General features: G+C 39.2%; 1 long non-coding RNA gene across 1 annotated transcript in view; it reads right to left on the reverse strand.

Moving 5' to 3' along the window:
* The window catches only part of LOC136841494 (uncharacterized), a 409,598-nt gene extending 388,620 nt beyond the window's left edge, over nt 1-20,978 (reverse strand). The window contains exon 1 of the long non-coding RNA XR_010853966.1: nt 20,861-20,978. This is a non-coding gene — a long non-coding RNA (uncharacterized lncRNA). The remainder of the gene's footprint in view (nt 1-20,860) is intronic.
* Between the last annotated feature and the right edge of the window lie 374 nt (nt 20,979-21,352).

Below are 21,352 nucleotides of genomic sequence, written 5' to 3' on the forward strand. Positions count from 1 at the left end.
CCCTCCAATCATTAAACATATCAAATTGCAGCCCTCTAACCTCAGTAGTTTTTATTTTATTTAAGGTTAAACTTAGCCATGATCGTGCGTCTGGTCGTGGCTGAAAGTTTCATAAGCCGCGGCTGACAGTTTCATGGGCTATGGCTGACAGTTTCATACAGCATTATACGCTGTACAGAGAACTCGACTGCACCGAAAAAACGACGGCGCATTTTTTACTTGTTTAAAATATAGGTTCACCTGCTACTGTACATCTTTGCAGTGAAGTTACCATGCATGGTAACGGAAAACAAGTTATCTATATTGTAAGTTATCCACGAACAGCGACCACATGATACAGACACTTCAGCAGAGGTAAGTGTGAGAGACGTCTCCCCATATATATTATTTTTTAGAGTAATATTCATAAGTCAATCGCATTCTGAAGGAAAGTCCAGGTGGCATCTAATGAGGAGACCCAAGTCCACAGAAGCAGCAGAATTACAATCTTGCGGACAAGCCACTGGTCTGCTCTGCGCAAGAATTACGTAAAGAGGCCAGGGCTTATATTTCCAAAACATTATTCCAGAGGTTCCAAGAGTAACAGAGGAGGAGATCGGAACAATTATCAATATACCTTTAGTTGAGATTTCGGGGACGGGAGAAAGGGATAAGATGAAGATTAATTTTCAGATTAATTTATATTTAAAATTTAACGATATCTGATAATTATTCCTTTTTCTTGGTAATATATACAATAATGTTCTTTCATTTTTATATGCGGGCATTAGGAAGTTCCCTGAAAGTGTTTCGGAATTCTTCGGTCTCAAACTCCTGGAAGGACGAGGGAAGGGCGAATGCGAAGTGCTATAGCTCAGTAAAACAAACTTCAAAGTCTCGAGAAAAAAGCGCTGAGATCCTTCAAATCGTCTTCAGAGATAAGATGCTGTTGATTATTCGAAAATCATATTCAAAACAAGGCAGGCTTTACAAATTAATTCAGTGAACTTTTGTATACTGTATTCATGAAGATATGGACTAAATAGCGGAGCAGTATGGAATCATCGTTCCAGCTTTGGGCGATTTGTAAAGATGCAATCTTTGTATCATCACATTTAAGACGTCAGTTCTCCACTTCAGATAAGCACGACAAGGAATCAAGAGAAGAGGAGAACCATTCCATGGTTCTCTTCTTGGCCTCCATTCCATGGAGGCCAAGAATTTTTACAAGAAAGCAGAGAGAGAAAGAAGATTTTGGATTACCAGAATTACCATTTGGATCAATATATCAGTGAAATCTCATAAGAATCCAGAAGACATCTCCCGTCTTGGAATCCTTCCCTCTCCAGTTCCTAAAGCACAAGAGAGAGGCCATTCGCGCATGCGCCAAACAAGTTCCGAGATCCTTCAAACTGTCTTCAGAAACACGACTATCGAAAAGCTGAGTAAAAGAAAGGGAAAGAGTTACCAGATAATGACAGTGAACAGTTGTACACATGAAAATATGGACCACTTCGCAGATACGTTCTAAACAAACAACTATACGTGTTAGGAAAGGAAAGCAAAGGAAGGTTTGAAGCGATGCTGAAATGGTTTAAAATCTTCGGAGTCTTCCCTGAAAGTGTTTCAGAATCCTTTGGTCTCCAGCTCCTGGAAGGGTGAGAGAGAAGCCATTCGCGCCTGCGCCCAACGCTATACCTCAGTAAAACTCCAACTCCAAAGTCTCCAGAAACTAGCTCCGATGTCCGAAAATTCCTCATGAAGCCTTCCGAGATGAATGTGTCTTATTCGAAAAGCAGGGTAAAGGAACATTGCTATATTATCACAGTCAGGACGCGAGCAGTTGTCTCGAAAAAAGGACGAAATGGAATCGAAACAAGAGGAAACAACATCGAAGGGATTCAATCACAGAGATGAAGCCCCCAAAGGCATCCCAAGGAAGTCCATGACAGGGGAAGATCCTCTTCAGAGGCTGCTTCCCTGGAGGGAGGCAGGGTTCCTGTCAGGCTAGGGAAGTGGGCCTGGGGAGGGCCTGAACCACAAGGATGAGGGATCCCAAGGCGACCTAGGGAAGCCATCCCTCGAGGGCACCCTTGGCAGGGGAAGATCCTCCTCAGAGGCTGCTTCCCTGGAGGTAGGCAGGTTTCCTGCCAAGCTAGGGAAGTGGGCCTGAGGAGGGCCTGAACCACGAGGGTGAAGGACTCCAAAGAGCTCAAGGGAAGCCATCCCTCGAGGGCACCCTTGACAAGGGAAGATCTTCCTCAGAGGCTGCACCCCTGGAGGGAGGCAGGTTTCCTGCCAGGCTAGGGAAGTCAGACTGGGGAGGGCCTGAACCACAAGGGTGAGGGACCCCAAGGCGCCATAGGGAAACCATCCCTAAAGGGCGCCCTTAAATGGGGAAGATCCTCCTCAGAGGCTGCTTCCCTGAAGGGAGCAGGTCTCCTGCCAAACTGAGGAAGCAGGCTTGGGGAGGGCCTAAACCACAAGGGTGAAGGATCCCAAGGTGCCTTAGGGAAACCATCCCTTAATGGCACCCTTGACAGGGGAAGTTCCTCCTCAGAGGTTACCTCCCTAGAGTAAGGCAGGTCTCCTGCCAGGCTGGGGAAGCAGGCCTGGGGAGGGCCTACTCCACAAGGATGAGGGACCCCAGGACACCTTTGGGAAACCATCCCTTAAGGGTGCCTTTGACAGGGGAAGATCCTCCTCAGAGGCTGCTTCGCTACAGGGAGACAGGACTCCTCCTAGGCTGAGGAAGAGGGCCTGGGGTGGGCCTACTCCACAAGGATGATGGACCCCAAGACACCTTTGGGAAACCATCCCTTAAGGGTGCCTTTGACAGGGGAAGATCCTCCTCAGAGGCTGCTTCCCTACAGGGAGACAGGACCCCTCCCAGGCTGGGGAAGTGTGCCTGTGGAGGGCCTATTCCACAAGGATAAGGGATCCTAAAGTACCCTAGGGAAGCCGTCCCTTAAGGGCACCACTGAAGGGGGAAGATCCTCCTAGGAGGCTGCTTCCCTGGAGAGAGGCAGGTCTCCTGCCAGGCAGGGGAAGGGGGCCTGAGAAGGGCCTGAACCACTAGGGTGAGGTGCCACAGGCAAATAGGAAAGATCCGAACTAGATATAAAATCATGAATAGTATATATAAATATATATAAATGTATATACATATACATATATATATATATATATATATATATATATATATATATATATATATATATATATATATATAATATATTTATATATATATATATATATATATATATATATATATATATATATATATATATAATATGTATATATATAGATATTTATATATATATATATATATATATATATATATATATATATATATATATATATATATATATATATATATATTTATTTATATATATACATATATCTTCTTCGTTTAATGTGCTTTACACATTTATATATATTTATATATACTATTCACGACTTTATACCTAGTTCGGATCCTTCCTATTCGCCTGTGGCGCCTCACTCTAGTGGTTCAGGCCCTCCTCAGGCCCCCCTTCCCCTGCCTGGCAGGAGACCTGCATCTTCCCGTCAGTGGTGCCCTTAAGTGATGGCTTCTCTAGGGCACTTTAGGATCCCTCATCCTTGTGGAATAGGCCTTCCCCAGGCCCGCTTCCCCAGCCTGGCAGGAGGCCCGTCTCCCTGTAGGGAAGCAGCTTCTGAGGAGGATCTTCCCCTGTCAAAGGCACCCTTAAGGGATGTTCCCAAAGGTGTCTTGGGGTCCCTCACCATTGTGGAGTAGGCCCTCCCCAGGCCCTCCTCCTCAGCCTGGGAGGAGTCCTGTCTCCCTGTAGGGAAGCAGCCTCTGAGGAGGATCTTCCCCTGTCAAAGGCACCCTTAAGGGATGGTTTCCCAAAGGTGTCTTGCGGTCCCTCACCCTTGTGGAGTAGCCCGTCCCCAGGCCCACTTCCCCAGCCTGGCGGGGGACCTGCCTTACTAGATCTAGGGAAGCATCCTCTGAGGAGGAGCTTCCCCTGTCAAGGGTGCCCTTTAACTGCACAATCAGAGTTCTGCTCTGTATTCCATGTATGCATGTTGTGCCTACAGCTTCGATCTTGAAAGTGGGTCGTCCTTTTATTCCCTTCAGCAACCACCACTTAGGTCTAAGTACTTGTCCCTCAGCATGGAGAAACAAATCCAGTACTTTTGTAAATCCAAAACATAAGTTTTTTTTACGAGCTGCCCTATGAGTAAGGGCCCGTGCTGGCACAACAACAGCTTAATTATAAAAAAAAAAAAGATTGTTAGAAGTAAGTTTCTTGCAGGAATAGGAGTTCTTTCTGATTCTCACGAGTTAGTTTGCGGTGAAAAATTTGCAGACTGTTCTATTCAATTTACTGCGTTCCTTCGCGACAGCTTTTTCGATACTCTGCGGCAATTTCCAGCAACTTCTTACAATCTTTTTTTTTTTATAATTAAGCTGTTGTTGTGCCAGCACGGGCCCTTACTCATAGGGAAGCTCGTAAAAAAACTTATGATTTGGATTTACAACCTTTTGGATTTTCTCCATGCTGAGGGACAAGAACTTCGACCTAAGTGGTGGTTGCTCAAGGGAATAAAAGGGCGACCCACTTTCAAGATCGAAGCTGTAGGCACAACATGCATACATGGAATACGGCTAAAACGGATATTCTGATTACAACACAACATGCATAGAATTTGAATAAAAATTGTGACGATTATTCTATAAAAGTCTATATGTGGATGCTTGTGAGGGAAACTTACAAAATGATTAGCCTATGTATGACAAAGGTTATAAAGTAAGTTCACCTATGATGGAGTATAAAATACAAATGTAATTATGTACAAAAATGACCTCCATAGGTGTGCATGTAACATGCTTACAAAAATTATATGTTAGTATATAATATATTCAAAAGCTGATATAAACGCAGATATCAACCACAAGTTGCCTACAATTTGGGGATCGTGTCTGAGGAGGCCTCAGGGACCACGAGGAGTTAGTTGCTTGCGCTTCCCCCAATGGAATGGAATATAGAGTTTAGGCCACAGGCCAAGCACTGGGACCTATGAGGTCGTTCAGCGCTGGAAAGGAAATTGAGAGTAGGTGGGTTTGAAGGGTGTAACGGGAGGAAAACATCGCAGTTGCACTGAAATAATTGTTAGGAGAGGGTGAATAATGAGATGGAAGAAAGAGAATATGAACTGAGGTACAGTAAAAGGAATGAAAGGGGTTGCAACTAGGGGCCGAAGGGACGCTGCAAAGAACCTTAAGTAATGCCTACAGTGCACCTCACTACTTCCCTACGGGCTTTGTTTTTCCCCGAGAGATGTCTATCGTGTTGTCCCTTGAGGGGCGCCGTGTGTCAGGCGTTCGGGCTGAGCTGCACTTCTTTCAAACCTCTGTCATGCATTATCATTTTGGAAGCCTCCCGCAAACAACCACTTATAAAACTTACCTAAGACTCACTTTTTCTTTTAACATACTATTATACTTAACTGAAGAGCCTGGCAATATAATGCAGAATATATGAAAAGCATTGGAAATGAAAGGCTTATGAAATGCAAGAGCAGCGCCGAGTACATCAGTAATCATATAAATACAAGAACAATAATGAATAATACAAAGAATTTGTAACTTACAAACAATAATGTCATCTCACAAGGCATCCAGGAGTAAACGTTCAAAAGTGAATGAAACCCAGCTGAAGAAAATACAATTTTAAACTGAAGCTAAAACTGATTTTGTAAGAATTCACCAAAATTATATCTACCAGCAAAGGTCAGTACCTGGATGGGCGATCAAAAATGCTAAACACCAACATCAGGTAGATACTTTTCGTTTCAATTTAAAGTTTAACTTAGTGGAAGAGTCTCTGGAAATACAATACAGAATACATGAAAAGCATCGAGTGACCACATGGAAAGCCTGAGCATGTTAGTAATAACATAAATACATAATTAGCAAAGAATTATAACCCCCATCAAATACTGGCATAAAATTTCCGAAGGCACTCCCTTGTAAGCGATAGAAGTGCATGAAAAACAGTTGAACAAAAGAAGCCTGATGTCTCTCTAAAACTACTAGTTTTGTAAAATCCCACTTACATTTTTTTCTGTAAGCGAACTTAAGCAACACTGAATTTTGGTCAATACCTGGGCGGGTGACCACTAGACAATGCGGTACGCTTTGGCACAAAATTTACTGTGGCCATTACAGCAGCTATCAACAGATCCTAGGAGTCAGGTGTGAGTAAAATGGATGATGACAATCCGGCATGAACAACCGTTAAGGCGAGAGAGAGTATAGCAGGTAACACACATTGAAAGGAATATCCTTTTCGCTTTGAGCCATGAATCATAAATAAATCGAACCCTTTCTCCTTCCAGCAAAGCAAAGAGGCCACCTCAAAAACAATGATTCCTGACAAATTGAAAAATTATTCAGTTTTTCTACGGGAGAAATATTACATCGCTTCAGGGAGAATTTTGCTGCTGGCCATATCAAAAGGTATTGTTCCCCTTGATTCTAAGGCGAATTGCGCACTGCAGTCGCTCCGGATAAAGAGTTATATTTGGAAAGAAATCAGTCGGCGTAAAACGAAACCATGTCATATTTTAGGGGGACCGTTTTGTTTTAAGAAGTACTATAAAACTCTATCGTTGATAACTGTAGTAAAATTGATATATATAATTCAGTGTACTCATCATCAAGCATGACGATACTAAGAACATAACGGAAGCAGAGGCTTCCGTTCGTGACTGACAATATAAAACAAGTGAAAAATACGTCGAAATCACTTCGGTGCAATCGAGTTTTCTGTACACCGTATAATGAAGGCCACCGAAAATAGATCTGTCTTTCGGTGGTCTCGGTATAATGCTGTATGAGCTGCGGCCGATGAAACTTTAACCACGGGCCGGTGGTGGTCTATCCTATATCGTTGCCAAACGCACGATCATGGCTAACTTTGACCTTAAGTAAAACAAAAAAATACTGAGGATAGAAGGCTGCAATTTGGTATCTTTGATAATTACAGGCTGGATGATCAACATGCCAATTTGCAGCCCTCTAGCCTCAGTAGTTTTTAAGATCTAAGGGCGGACAGAAGAAGTGCGGACAGACAGACAATTAGCCATCTCAATAGTTGTCTTTTACAGAAAACTAAAAGGTCGAATACAAGTTGACGACTCACAGGCAGTCCTAACCAACGTTTCATACGATTATCCAGAACTGACCAAATATTCGTTCTCCGCGTCGCTAACTTGTAATGAACCTGCTTGTTACATGTATGTGATAAGCTGCCGACGTGTGTTTGTTGTACTGTAGTGTAAACGAACCTACAGTATATCTTATGTCGTCCCTACACCTTAGTCATCAATTTTGTTAAAAAAAAAAAAAAACTCATCAGCTGACACTTAATGGAAGCCCAAACTTGTTTTAGGATGACATTGCCGCAATGGTCCCTTGATCATTAAAAAAGAACGGAAAGCAATATGAATTACACGTGGATTTATCTTAATGATTGATATGAATCTTTTCCACATTATTTTCCTTTCTCCTTCTGGCTGATTTTTTTAATGCCGAGACTCATGGTACGAATGACCTATAGCCCTTGACTAGCCCACACCGGAAGAATACATGGAAATGAAGAGCCAAGACATAATACTGCCTCTTGAAGGATTTAAAGGAGAAGACTCAGGGATAACGAAGATTGGAAGAGCATTCTCACGTAAAATTCATAATTATCACTACGCTGAAATGAGATCATAATATCAAGTAAATAACGCTGATATGTCCAGAGTCACAAAACCCCAGTAGGCGGAAGCCATTACTTAAGGTTCTTTGCAGCGTGACTTCGGCCCCTAGCTGCAACCCCTTTCATTCCTTTTACTGTACCTCCTTTCATATTCTCTTTCTTCTATTTTACTTTCCACCCTCTCTAACAATTGATTCATAGTTCAGCTGCGAGGTTTTCCTCCTGTTACACCTTTCAGACCTTTTACTGTCAATTTCGGTTTCAGCGCTGAATGACTTCATAGGTCCCAGTGCTTAGCCTCTGGCCTAAATTCTATATTCATTTCAGTTCATACCTTAAATATTCCCATGTGTCTGTCCAACTTCTTTGACTCCTTTACCCTGATTCAGTTTTCACTTTCCCTTCAGATCCCCACTAACACGCAAACACAGACAAAAAAGGAAACAAAATATCTTCTCAAAAATATGCAGGAATTTTTCCGAGAGTTGAACTGAACTGAGTATAGAATTTAGGCCAAAGGCCAAGCACTGGGACCTATGAGGTCATTCAGTGCTGAAACGGAAATTGACAGTAAAAGGTTTGAAAGGTGTAACAGGAGGAAAACCTCGCAGTTGCACTATGAATCATTTGTTAGGAGAGGGTGGAAAGTAAGATGGAAGAATGTGATTATGAAAGGCGGTACAGTAAAAGGAACGAAAAGGATTGCAGCTAGGGGCCGAAGGCACGCTGCAAAGAACCTTAAGTAATGCTTACAGTGCACCGCGTGAGGTGCACTGACAGCACTAACCCCCTTCGGGAAGTTTTTCCGAGAGACCTTACGATATAAATCGGAGTATTGGGAACAAAGCTTGCCAGGATCCATTGAAGGAATGCTGTTGGCTTCTCGGGATTCGGTTAGACCTACTGATCATGACACCACAATGGGGATGTTTTATGCTTCTTAGCACTGATGGTTGTGATGGGTTGCTGGCCTGACTTCCATAAAACAGAATTGACATCATAACAAAAATATAAGCATGAATATAAATTTTATATACATGCAATATATATATATATATATATATATATATATATATATATATATATATATATATATATATATATATATATATATATATATATATATATATATATATATATATATATATGTATGTATTTTTTCCGATACCTGAAGCAAAGCATGAACAAAACAAGCGCGTTTCTTTTGACGACAGATGCATTTAAAATGCTTACTCATAAAGCATTTTAACCAAACAACCGAGTCACTTTTAGAATTACATCCCTGGCCCGATAAATTTATCTTCAAATGGCAGGGGAATCCTGAAGTGAAGTGATATTAAAGAAGCTGAACAGCTGAGTGGGAAGACACCAAATGGAACGGACGAGAAGCGTAAGGAAGAAACCCAAAAAACCTTTAGTACACATTTTCTGTGATGTCGCGTAACTGAGCCCTTGAAAAGCCTCGAGCTTCAGGTCCTGAGCAAGATCGAGTTCTTTACCCATTTGCAACCGTTGGTCACTGGCACCTTTTGTGTCTCCTTAAAGGCCGTTTTTCTTTACCCAGGAATCCAAAGGTGGTGGGACTCTTCATCTCCAAAATATTAAATAAAATAAGAAGTAAGCGGAAGCAACGACTCACACGAAGTTCGCTGCCGTATTAAGTACACACAGAGAGAGAGAGAGAGAGAGAGAGAGAGAGAGAGAGAGAGAGAGAGAGAGAGAGAGAGAGAGAGAGAGAGAAAGTGAAATTTCACTTTTCCAAAATCGTGCCTAATCGCTAATGTGCGTAATAAAACCAAAGGGGACCATTATGGAGAACCATTTGTCAAACAAATCAGTGGGTAATCAAGCTCCTACACTTGTTCAGTAATTACTGCATTAAATGGTCAGTTTAACTCTTTTGGAGATATGACCACTGAGCGTTGACTTGACTTCAGATAAAGTATGCTCTGAATCATTCGATTTCAGGCACAAATCATAAATGAGATATCCTCCATTACACTATTGATGAGTGGCCCCATAATAAATCTTAAATGGAATGTTCAGTCACAGCGCCGTTAAGAACCTCAATCAAAATCTGTCTTCATTAAGAAGCGAAGAGTGAATCATTGTCTCCCGGAAGCTTGGCTCAATATTAGATTACGTTTTCTGTCGGAATTTTTTGCTCGTTTCCAATACGAAGCAATATTCTCGCTTCAAGTGCAGTATTATTAAATTCAAATGTTTATCAGCTCATTAAGGAAGCTATTGACGTGTAAATGACACTTTGTCCTTGCTCTGAGTGATCGTTAACCGTCTTTTTTGTCTTAGTTCTTTGAAGAAAGACAACAGAACTGAACTCGAAGTATGTTTACGTTAAACGACAAGCGGCGTTTCAGGTATCCGTCATTAACTGCGCCGACAAAGTTGCGAAGGCTATTCTTCTGATTTGTATTTGTAAGTTTCCTCTGGTTGTTGATAAGTATACGCAGAAAGTTACTTTTGGATTATTTAAGAAAGTGTTACTGTTACCTCTCGCGCCTCGTGACTGGCAACGTTATTGAAAGTTGGGAGATTTATTATAAAAACTGAAGATATTGTTAACTGATCCCGATCACTAAGTGTTCACACACGTTGACAATGGTGGAGGTATGCGTTGTTGAGTGCTTTTTAGTTTTCTGTGAAAGAAAACTATTGAGATGGATTTGTCTGTCCGTCCGCACTTTTTCTGTCCGCCCTCAAATCTTAAAAACTGCTGATGCTGCAAATTGGTATGGTAATCATCCACCCTCCAATCATCAAACATACTAAATTGCAGCCCTCTAGCCTCAGTAGTTTTTATTTCATTTAAGGTTAAATTCATCTATGATCGTGCGCCTAGCAACGATATACAGTAGGACAGCCCACCACCAGGCCAGGCTGTACAGAGAACTCGATTGCGCCGAAGAAACTTCCGCCCATTTTTTACTTGTTCTTATTTGCTTTGTGTTTAATCTGTTATATGCTACTGCTATTTGTCATACAGATTTTCGTGGTCTTTTATGCTTTCGTGATTTATCATCATCAGTATTCTGACAGGATCCGCCATATAACAACATTACTGTGGAATGTCGGTCATCACTTGAAAGACAAAATGCCTACTTACTCTGATCTCCAAGAAGCAAATCCTTTGTTAATTATATTGTAAACTATGAAGGTGATTAAAAGAGAAGAAAACTGTTCATCGAAAAGTGAGTAATACCTATCCCTCTCGTTATTTGGTAACCTAATTTTATTTATCAACTAATGATAGTCGATACACTCGTGACAAAGCAAGAATTTGTTGACATGATCAACTATTGTATTTTGCCATAACAGATATGCGGCGCTTTTATTATTGTCAATGTACGCATAATTAAATTTCACTGCCTGATGCAGACTGTCTTTTCATTTATACAAAGTTATAGATCCCCAACGCACAAAGGAATGCTAATTTGAGTTTAAACACTGTTATCCGTATCAGTATCACTTTTTATATTTCACAAGCAGGTGGGACAATGCACATGAGCAAACAAAGGCTCATTTGCGACATAATTAGAAACTAAATCTTCCAGTTAGAATGATTTACGCACAGGATCTCTATGTCACATGTTTACCCAGAGTAAAAGCATCCTCAGGTCATGTTAATCAGAGGCGGAATGGTTCAGGTCCATAATTCTTTTAATTTAAGAGACGGCTATTCAGTCAAGCTACTTTTTTTATGTTATAAGCGATCAGTATTATTTTTAAGTTACAGCTCCTGTTTGGACAAAATAAAATGATCCAGTTTATCTTTAACATCAACACTCGCAAGGGTGATTCTAAGTTCTCTACTCACAGAGAGAGAGAGAGAGAAACCTGAAACTAACGATTTGGGGAAGAGAAATTTTAATCAGGTCTGATCAAGGAAGTAGAGGGTTTGCTATAGGAAAGGTAATAGCACATCTCTCTCGTTTTATATCCAGTTTATTCAGACTGAAACACGTACAGAAACCTTATTTTAATAGTTACTAGAAGGCTGCAGGTCTCATTTCCCACAATTTCATATATAATATATATATATATATATATATATATATATATATATATATATATATATATATATATATATATATATATATATATATAATATATATATATGTATATATATGAACAAAGTTACAGCCACGTAGGAGAAGTGCATCAACTGAGATGCTAAGCCCTTTCGTCTCATTACCAAGACTGTTCGTAATACCATCAGGTTTTCACCTTTTTCGAGATTTTAAATCAAAACACACACACACACACACACATATATATATATATATATATATATATATATATATATATATATATATATATATATATATATATATATATATGTTACAGTCAACATGCGTAATCAGTCATTACATGAAATGCCTGGAATTTCAGTCAGATAGCGAAATGCACTTAGGGACATTTGATCCCCCAGGAGCTAGTACTAGACACGGCGAAATATATTTGACCCCCAGGTGCTAGTACTAAACACGGCGAAACAGTGTAGGTGACTCACTGTTTCGCCGTGTTTAGTACTAGCTCCTGAGGGATCAAATATGTCCCTAAGTGCATTTCGCTATCTGACTGAAATTTCAGGCATTTCGCGTAATGACTGATTACGCATGTTGACTGTAACATATATATATATATATATATATATATATATATATATATATATATATATATATATATATATATATATATATATATATAGCCTATGCGTGTGTGTATGTTGTGTTTCATGCAACTGAAAGAGCGAAAAAATCTTTGAGATCTCTTAACCAACAACCTTGAGCATAAGTATATTCACAATGATAAGGAAGCCAAATTTTATCTCTTGGATAACAGGAACATCTGAATTCTTAAACTGCATTGTCGGTTTTATCGCCTTTTATGGAAAATCGAAAACTCGGCGATTATCCTCGAAGTGTTCTCAAACAGAATGTTCGCTTTGCGATTATAATGATAAAAGCGATGTAATGCAGAAATGAAATTACAAACAACGGAAATGACGTGCTATCACGTCATTCTTATCATTGACAATATATTGCCCCATGTCATTATATGTTAATACGTGTGCCTGGGTTTGACAGATCTTCTTAAATTTCACTGTTATTCATTTCATTTTAGCTTCATATCAGTACTGCCATAAACTTTTCATTCATTACTATGTAGTTAAATTTAAGCAAAAATAAAAATAAAAATATCGTCAGGTGAGTCTTGAAAAAAGTCAACACGGATTTGCAAAGTTGTTGCCTGTTGTTATCTTGCAGAACGCGGTAAGATCAAAGGCGTTTTAATTCCAAACAGGCAATAAAAGAAGATATAAACGGCTATCGATACCTCTGGCCTAAGCGGTATGCAGCTCTCTTCAAAGGCCATGTCAAGGTAACGTGAGTTGTGATAATGTGAAATAAAAAGAGACTATTAACTTCCCCTTAGCTTCATTTGAATTCATTTTAAATTTGTTCCCGGAAAAAGAGCTATTGATGCCAAAACACAAATTCGACTTTCTTGCAATTGCATCTAACCTCGCCTCAAGATGATGGCGGGCTAACCTGAAAGCATTTATAGATATTTAAAAAAGTCTTCTTAAAACATTATATATATGTATATAAATGCATATTCAGAGAGAGAGAGAGAGAGAGAGAGAGAGAGAGAGAGAGAGAGAGAGAAGGATACACATTATCTCGAACGAAAACCCCATCCAAATAGAAGCGTTTCGCAAACCACGTGCATTATCCTATCCCTCCGCACACCAGCAGCGGAACAGACCAAGGCGCCTTAATATTAGGCTGAAGCTTAGAGCATTTCCAGGCTTTGTTGCTGCTTCCTCTGTGTTCCCTTCATGAATGGTTCTCTTAATGATACAAATGGCATCTCTTTGAGGTTGGACTTGGCGTGAAAGACAAGATAACATCAGACAGAGGTATAAAAGTGAATTATCACTGACAATGAGGAGTTACGTATAACGTTGGCAGCTTTAACGTTAACAACAATTAAAATGGCTTCACTTAAAACTGAAAACACCACTGACAGAACTGTTGTTATTATTCCCAAGTATAAGAGTCTATAAATGGAGAGGACGGTGACCTACATCGCTACGTGTTTAGGAACTGGAGAAATCTTATAATTTTTTATTATTCACAGCTCTGTCCTATCATCGATACTGCCAGAACAGTTCCATGTAGTAATCCATGAAGTTTATCCTAAGCAAGATAATCCACTAAAAAAATTTTACTTGGCCCTAAAAAGTTGTCCATCAACGTCGACTACAACAGTAGAAAAAAAAGTCTAACTGTCGTTGACGGTAATTAGCTTTGTAAGAATTTTCCTGATGCCAATGTGCCATATAATAATCTGGCGTGTAAATGAACATCTCACGTTAATAAGCAAATAATAACAAGATTATATTACTAGGTAATATAAGTAGATTATCATGTCTCTCTCCTGTTTGTTTTCACAGCCAGCAAGAGTTTCGGCAACAACATTCCTCTCATCTGGGAGTAATTAATAACAGATACGGGAAGGCGATTAAAATACCCTTTGATGTTGGTGTTAATATCTTCCACGTGATTCTATTCCAGATTAACTTATAAGACCAAACAGAACATTTGAGCGTTGGGTTTTGTGGTCCTTTGTGCGCATGCCTCGAACGTGATTCTGTTGCAACTGTAGCAACACAGAAGAATTTACTTAAGGTCTACTTCAGAAACCCGTTCAAATTCCACGTTGCCCATTGTCTGTCTGCTGTAACCAACAACACTTTACAATACAGATTAAGTCTTAACGGGTCTCGCCCTCTCCCTTTCAAGAGCAGTGATGCAGATGTCGTTCCAATATAATTATCATTCCGTTGAGGTACTGTTGACCCCTAATGATATAACAACACACTACGCAGGATCACCTATGAATATTCAAATGAGTTTCCACAGAGGATTCATCGTTTCCCTTCCTGGGGCCACATCATTTGGCGGTTACGATGAAGGCTATGAATACATTGCGGGGAAGTTCTGCAGAAATTATGAACTGTAGCACCATGGTAGGGAACCACTAAACAGGGAAATTCATAAACATAATTTGACAAAAAAAAAAAAAAAAAAAAAAAAAAACAGAAATATTCCAAAAATACATAAACACAAACAAACCCACCCTCCTATACATACATACATACATGCATACATACATACATACATACATATAATATATATATATATATATATATATATATATATATATATATATATATATATATATATATATATATATATATATAATTTTATATATATATGTATATATCTATATATACATATATATATGTATATATACATACACACACACACACACACACACACACACACACACATATATATATATATATATATATATATATATATATATATATATATATATATATATATATTCCCTTTACAGATGGTGTTCCCTATCGATTCCCAGGCTGCAAATGAAGTTGCTACACCCATACCTCCCACCCTGTCTGCGAAGCCAACTACTGTAATTACCAAGTTCATAGTTCACTGTTCAAGCCAAAAGGAGCAGAATCGTATTTATGGGTTGGCGCCTTATTTCATGTGCCTGACCGGAAATCGAACACGGGTCCTCTTGTTAGTGAGACTTGTGTCATAAGCACAATACCAAGCGTATATCAACAGGCACTAACATTCGGTGCTGGGTGGTAAGAAAAATCTTTAAAACTTACATAAAAGTTATTGGAGCAAATATAAAATACAACTTAGGCTGCCAAGTAACAAAGGCTTTCTGAAATTGAGACGAACACCGAAGGTTACATCAAAGCATCCCGCACTAACTCTAGAGCAAAAGGTGAGGGAAAAAATCCTTTTCTTTTAATGTGAATCAAATCGTCCATTTGACATACTGAAAATCTGGGGATTTTCTGTAATTAACAAATTATTGTAAATAACACCATTTAGGTTTTTAGGTCCCAAATATAACGGCAGTTGGCCCTTAGAAAATTACTTTCTTTCAATGATGTTAATTAGGTAATATAAATTGAAGGCTTTAGAATATAACTATTATGTTTATCAATGAAAGTGCGATAAATAATGAAAAACAGGCATCACATAAATAAAGCTGCTTAAATAATACTTAGAAAGTTTTTGAAACTCAAGTCCCGTGATTAATACCAGTCAGGTTTTAGAAACTCAGGTTATATAGATAACTCTAGTCAGGGCTTATAATTCCATTTCCAATGAATTATAATTATATCAAAAGTATCTAACAGCATTACTTAATTATAACAATCAAGCACTATAAGTTGAGACCGCGAATTACTGGAATCGTTAGTTATTACAGTTAGGTTTTATTAAGTTACGCCTAGCAAGTAGTGTACACTCAATTAAGTCTTGTACAGCTAAATCATATGAATGATATCAATCAGTTCTTACAAATTTAGGCCGTCTAAAAATAAACAAGTAGTTTTCTGTACAGCCGCCACAGCATATAATGAAGGCCACAGAAAATAGATCTATTTTTCGGTGGTCTTGGTATAATGCTGTATGAGCCGAGACCCATGGAACTTTAACCACGGCCCGGTGGTGGCCTATCCTATATCATTGCAAGAAGCACTATTATGGCTAACTTTAACCTTAAATAAAATAAAAGCTACTGAGGCTAAAGGGCTGCAATTTGGTATGTTTGATGATTGGAGGGTGGATGATCAACATACTAATTTGTAGTCCTCTAGCCTCAGTAGGTTTTAAGATCTGCGGGCGGATAGAAAAAAGTGCGGACAGAATAAAGTGCGGACGGACAGACAAAGCCGGCACAATAGTTTTCTTTTACACAAAAATAAAACTAAGTCTTATGAATTTAGACCCTATACATCCTACCAAAAAGGTTTTATAAATAAGGCCAAATGAATAAAGTCCACATACACAAGGGCAACCCAACCCGACACACACATCAGGGTCAATACGTTAAAATCCATTGTGAAATGAGTGTCGCTGCAGGCGACGGGAAGCCTTTAATATGGCTTTATCTGCATTGAACAATGACGTCGATTCACTCTGGCATTCCCATTTATCTGACATCAGTTGGGCGCAACGATTTCAGGGTTTTAGCACACCAGGAAGAGTCTCCCCAAAACCTAATCATTACCGTCGCCATGATTCCACGCAAGGGAGGAAGGATAGCGCGTACGTAAACATTTTGTTGGTCCATGCAATGCACATTCAGTTTTCTATGCAAACTGTAATTTATTATTATTATTATTATTATTATTATTTACAAGACCTCTCTCAAAAAAAGTGTAAGAAGCTGGACAGCTGAGTGGGAAAAGACTACAGTCGAAAATTCAAGGGCAGAAATGATGCTACGAAATATCCTTAGTGCCACCTACAGTGTGCCACGCTAGGCATGCTGTAAGCGGTACGTCCCTCAGACGAGAATAGCCAGCAATAGTCAGGAGACTTATTTTCGGTTTAATTATGCTTATTCCCTTTTTGTCTCTCCTCTTTTTCGAATGGGGTTTGGATGCGGAATGCGGTTACCAATTCCTCTGCTTTATTTACTTAATTCATTTGATAAGTCACTGGTTACGTACTTTCAGTTTTGTTTATTGTAATTTGTTAGTAGTTCATACATTCAGACTCACTCACCGTTATTTACCATTTTTATACACATTCAGATCTGTTTACTGGTATCTAATGTGTACACGTTCATTCCTCCTCGTTTCTTTTTTTTTTTACTTTTTTTAATTTCCAGTCATTCTACTTGGTATGTGCAATGTGTACTCACATATTTATGCGTGTAACATCGCCAATCCACGGGTACGTAAGATAATGTTCAAGCTTGCCGTCGTCAAGCCCGTGGCCAACCTCTCAAGAGGACCGATGACATGGAAACCAGGTGAGCTGGGAACCAAACAACAGCGATAAGGGAAGGCGACCCTTTACTATGAAAACCAAATGACGAAGGTCTGCAAAGACGAAGAACGCAGCACAGGAGACGTCATAAGCAGGATATGAATATTTTCCGGTAGAATAGTGGTCCACTAAAAACAGACGACGCACCTCCCCTCTTACAATAACCTCAGATACAAACTCAACTGCAAAAGTGAGTCAAGTGGGCCTCGCTAAACTTTAAATGTTAGGATGACTAGGACCCGCCTGTCGAGGGCAATGGCTATCCATCTTCGGGAAGGCGCCATTAGCGCCACTATCTGTAAGAGCAGAGCCTTCGTTGCAGAAGAGAACTAACCGCAGGCAGCACGAAGGGAAGAAATATTGCAATGCAAGAGAAACCAAAGTCCCTCTCCGTTTTCGAGGGTTATAATCAACTAGAAACAAGTAAAAAATGCGCCGAAATCGATTTTCTGTACATCGTATAATGCTATGCGAGCCGCAGCCCATGAAACTTTCAGCCACGGCCAGGTGGTGGCCTGTCCTTAATTCATCCTTAACTAAAATAAAAACTACTAAGACCAGAGGGTTGAAATTTGGTATGCTTGATGATTGGAGGGTAGAATGTCAACATACAATTTGCAGCCCTCTAGCCTCAATAGTTTTAAAGATCTGAGGGCCGGACAGAAAAAGAGCGGACGGACAGACAAAGCCATCTCAATAGTTTTCATTAACAGAAAACTAAAAAATTATGAAAATGAAGGAAAAAGGTTAGTATTGAACTGCTAAGCACCCGAAAACCACGTTATTCATTTCTAATCTCAATAGTTTTCTTTTACAGAAAACTAAAAACCACCTAGCAACTTGAAATGTGAAGAATGCTTGATAATAATCGCTTTGAGTCCAAAATGAATAACAAATGACGAAACTTTAACTCTTCAGTGATGAGACCCGAACCCAAGCACGAGCGAAAGACTTTCCAAAAGTGTGAAGAGGTCGAGAAGTTAAGAAGCGATGGTGGGTATATAAATACATACTAATAATAAATATATATATGAAAAACTTATAGTTACTGGAATAAAAACAAATATCTGGTTACAGCTAACCTGTGGATTACATACACACACACACACACACACACACACACACACATATATATATATATATATATATATATATATATATATATATATATATATATATGTGTGTGTGTGTGTGTGTGTGTGTGTGTGTCAATTCTTGTGTGTGTGTGTACGTATGTGTGGGCCTGTGTGTGTGTGTGCACTAGGTAATAGTAATATGTTCCAGTCATAATGTCTAAATTCTCTGACATTTGCCTGGCTCCTTCAGATATCAGGCATAGTTTTCCTTCCAGTAAAAGAAGCACAAACGCCATCCTTTTTGTAATGGGCTCAAGGCTGGCAGAGACAGGCAAATCACTACTTGGTCTCAAAGGTGAAAATATTAATACTAAATATCAACTGAACTTTCGTGTTCAGCTAAGCCGATTTTCCTTCCAGTAGTCAAATGAAATGCTCTTATTTGTAAGAGAGAGAGGGAGAGAGAGAGAGAGAGAGAGAGAGAGAGAGAGAGAGAGAGAGAGAGAGAGAGAGAGAGAGAGACGCTATATGCAATTTTCGTAAGAGGGCTGTAATAAACACTTGTCAGACAGCGAAATAGACCTGGACCTGAAGGAAGGCAAAAAAAAAAAACCTAGAGTTTTCCAACATGATTATGCAGAATGCGAAGGCCCAGGTGCATTCCAGAACCGAATTCCCTCGAAAGAGAAATCTCCCCGCACAACCCACCCTTCCCGCAACACGTGCAGACTCTACTTGCAACGAAATAGCACTGCAGAAATGAAGCTCTGAATCTCACGTGTTGCTGATGACTACTGAAGTAATCCTTGCAAGTGGATTATGATATCACCATGTGAATCTGTTTCATCATATATTAAAATGTTAACATGAAAAATGAAAATAGAAATTAAACTTATATTAATTCACTTTATATTTTATGAACCGTCTGACAACAATTATTTCAGCGAGATTCACATAAGCAAACAAAAGACCCCAAAAGTGATTTAGTGAAAGATCCTTCTCCCGATTTGCCCCTCCGTAGATCTGTCCTTTATCTGTCTGTCAGTCCCTGGCGTCTTCCATACGTCAGTCCTCAATATCTCTGTATTCTAAAAGCTATACCTCCTACCATGCTATACTTACAAGGTATTCCAATCACTGTATTTATATATATCATCTATTCTCCCAACCCCTATCTTTCGTTTCCATTTCCCTGATGACTCTGAAGGCCTGCCCCTCACTTCTCACCAGGAGGAGGAGCTGCTCTGGCGAGGAAAGATTTCATTCCAAAGCGACTTCGCCGAGCGGAGAGTCGACCATCGAACGAGACACCTGTTGCTCAAAGGCCCTTCCCAAACATTCAGGTTTCCTCGAATTTCGGAAATTCAAAAAAATAAACAATTCCAAAAAGGAAAATTTGACATAATTTGTTGTGAAATGCTGGAGTGTCCGGATTCACCAGAGATTTACGTTTGCTCTGCTCACAGCTTCAGTGAGTTTAATTACAGCAGAGTTTGATAGTGTACGCTGTGCATGTTGATACACACTCACACACACTTTATATATATATATATATATATATATATATATATATATATATATATATATATATATATATATATATATATATATATATATATATATATATATATATATATATATATATATATATATATATATATAAAGAAGCATTTTAACTCGCACATGATGAACTGAGTCACCCAAATTTGTCGTACGAAAAACTTTAAAGAAACCCATCACAAGCAACTTTTTATTACCTTTGTGAAAGGCTGCACAATATAAGAAGGTTAGATGGCGATTTGAAACTTTCGCTCCCCCATCATGATCTTATTGCGTCTTCCACTTCAAAGCTCTACTGTGTATTCGAGGTTGTCGAGTTCGTCAAATTCGTAATCCGGAGAAGAAGAGGAATAAAAACAACAGAAAACAGAGAGAGAGAGAGAGAGAGAGAGAGAGAGAGAGAAATAACGGATAAAAGCAAATAAATGAAGACATCTCAACAAACAGATAAATACGCAACTGCATAAAAGAGCTCTACAAGTCCACCGCTACCAGAAATACATCGGAATCGAAGCTCAAGCTCATGGAGATAAAGGAACACTACAAATATAAACAGATGACTCACTCCTTCTTTGATGAACTTCTGGCGGTTCCTGGCCTCCTTCAAGCGTCACCGAAGACCCTTTGCAGGAAAAAAAGCTTTCCGTTCCCCAAATCGTTTAGCACTCCTGACGGGGCTCTGTGGAAGGAACGAAATGTAGAATGAACACCTCAGTTAAAAATAAAAAAATATAAAATAAAAATATGAGGACATATTCTTATGGAAGCAGCCAGAAAGGTCATTCTCTTACCGAGCAATTTTCCATTCTATGTCGGTCAGAAGAGGAACGCAACGAAAGAATAAATAATAACAAATAAATAAATTAAACATATACACATGAATATTAGTCGAGATATATAAGTCGTGGCAAAGGTACTCAACTTTTAAATAGTACCGTCAGAATTCGGATGGTTGGGCCGAGTCCAAGGTACAGACCAAGACTTTCATTCATCTCCGCTCTGGTCTAATGGACCAACGTACATTAGACCGCCTGAAATAGACTGTATGTAAAATATA

The sequence above is a fragment of the Macrobrachium rosenbergii genome, chromosome 1, assembly GCF_040412425.1.
Source record: "Macrobrachium rosenbergii isolate ZJJX-2024 chromosome 1, ASM4041242v1, whole genome shotgun sequence".
In the NCBI taxonomy this organism is placed as follows: Eukaryota; Metazoa; Arthropoda; class Malacostraca; order Decapoda; family Palaemonidae; genus Macrobrachium; species Macrobrachium rosenbergii.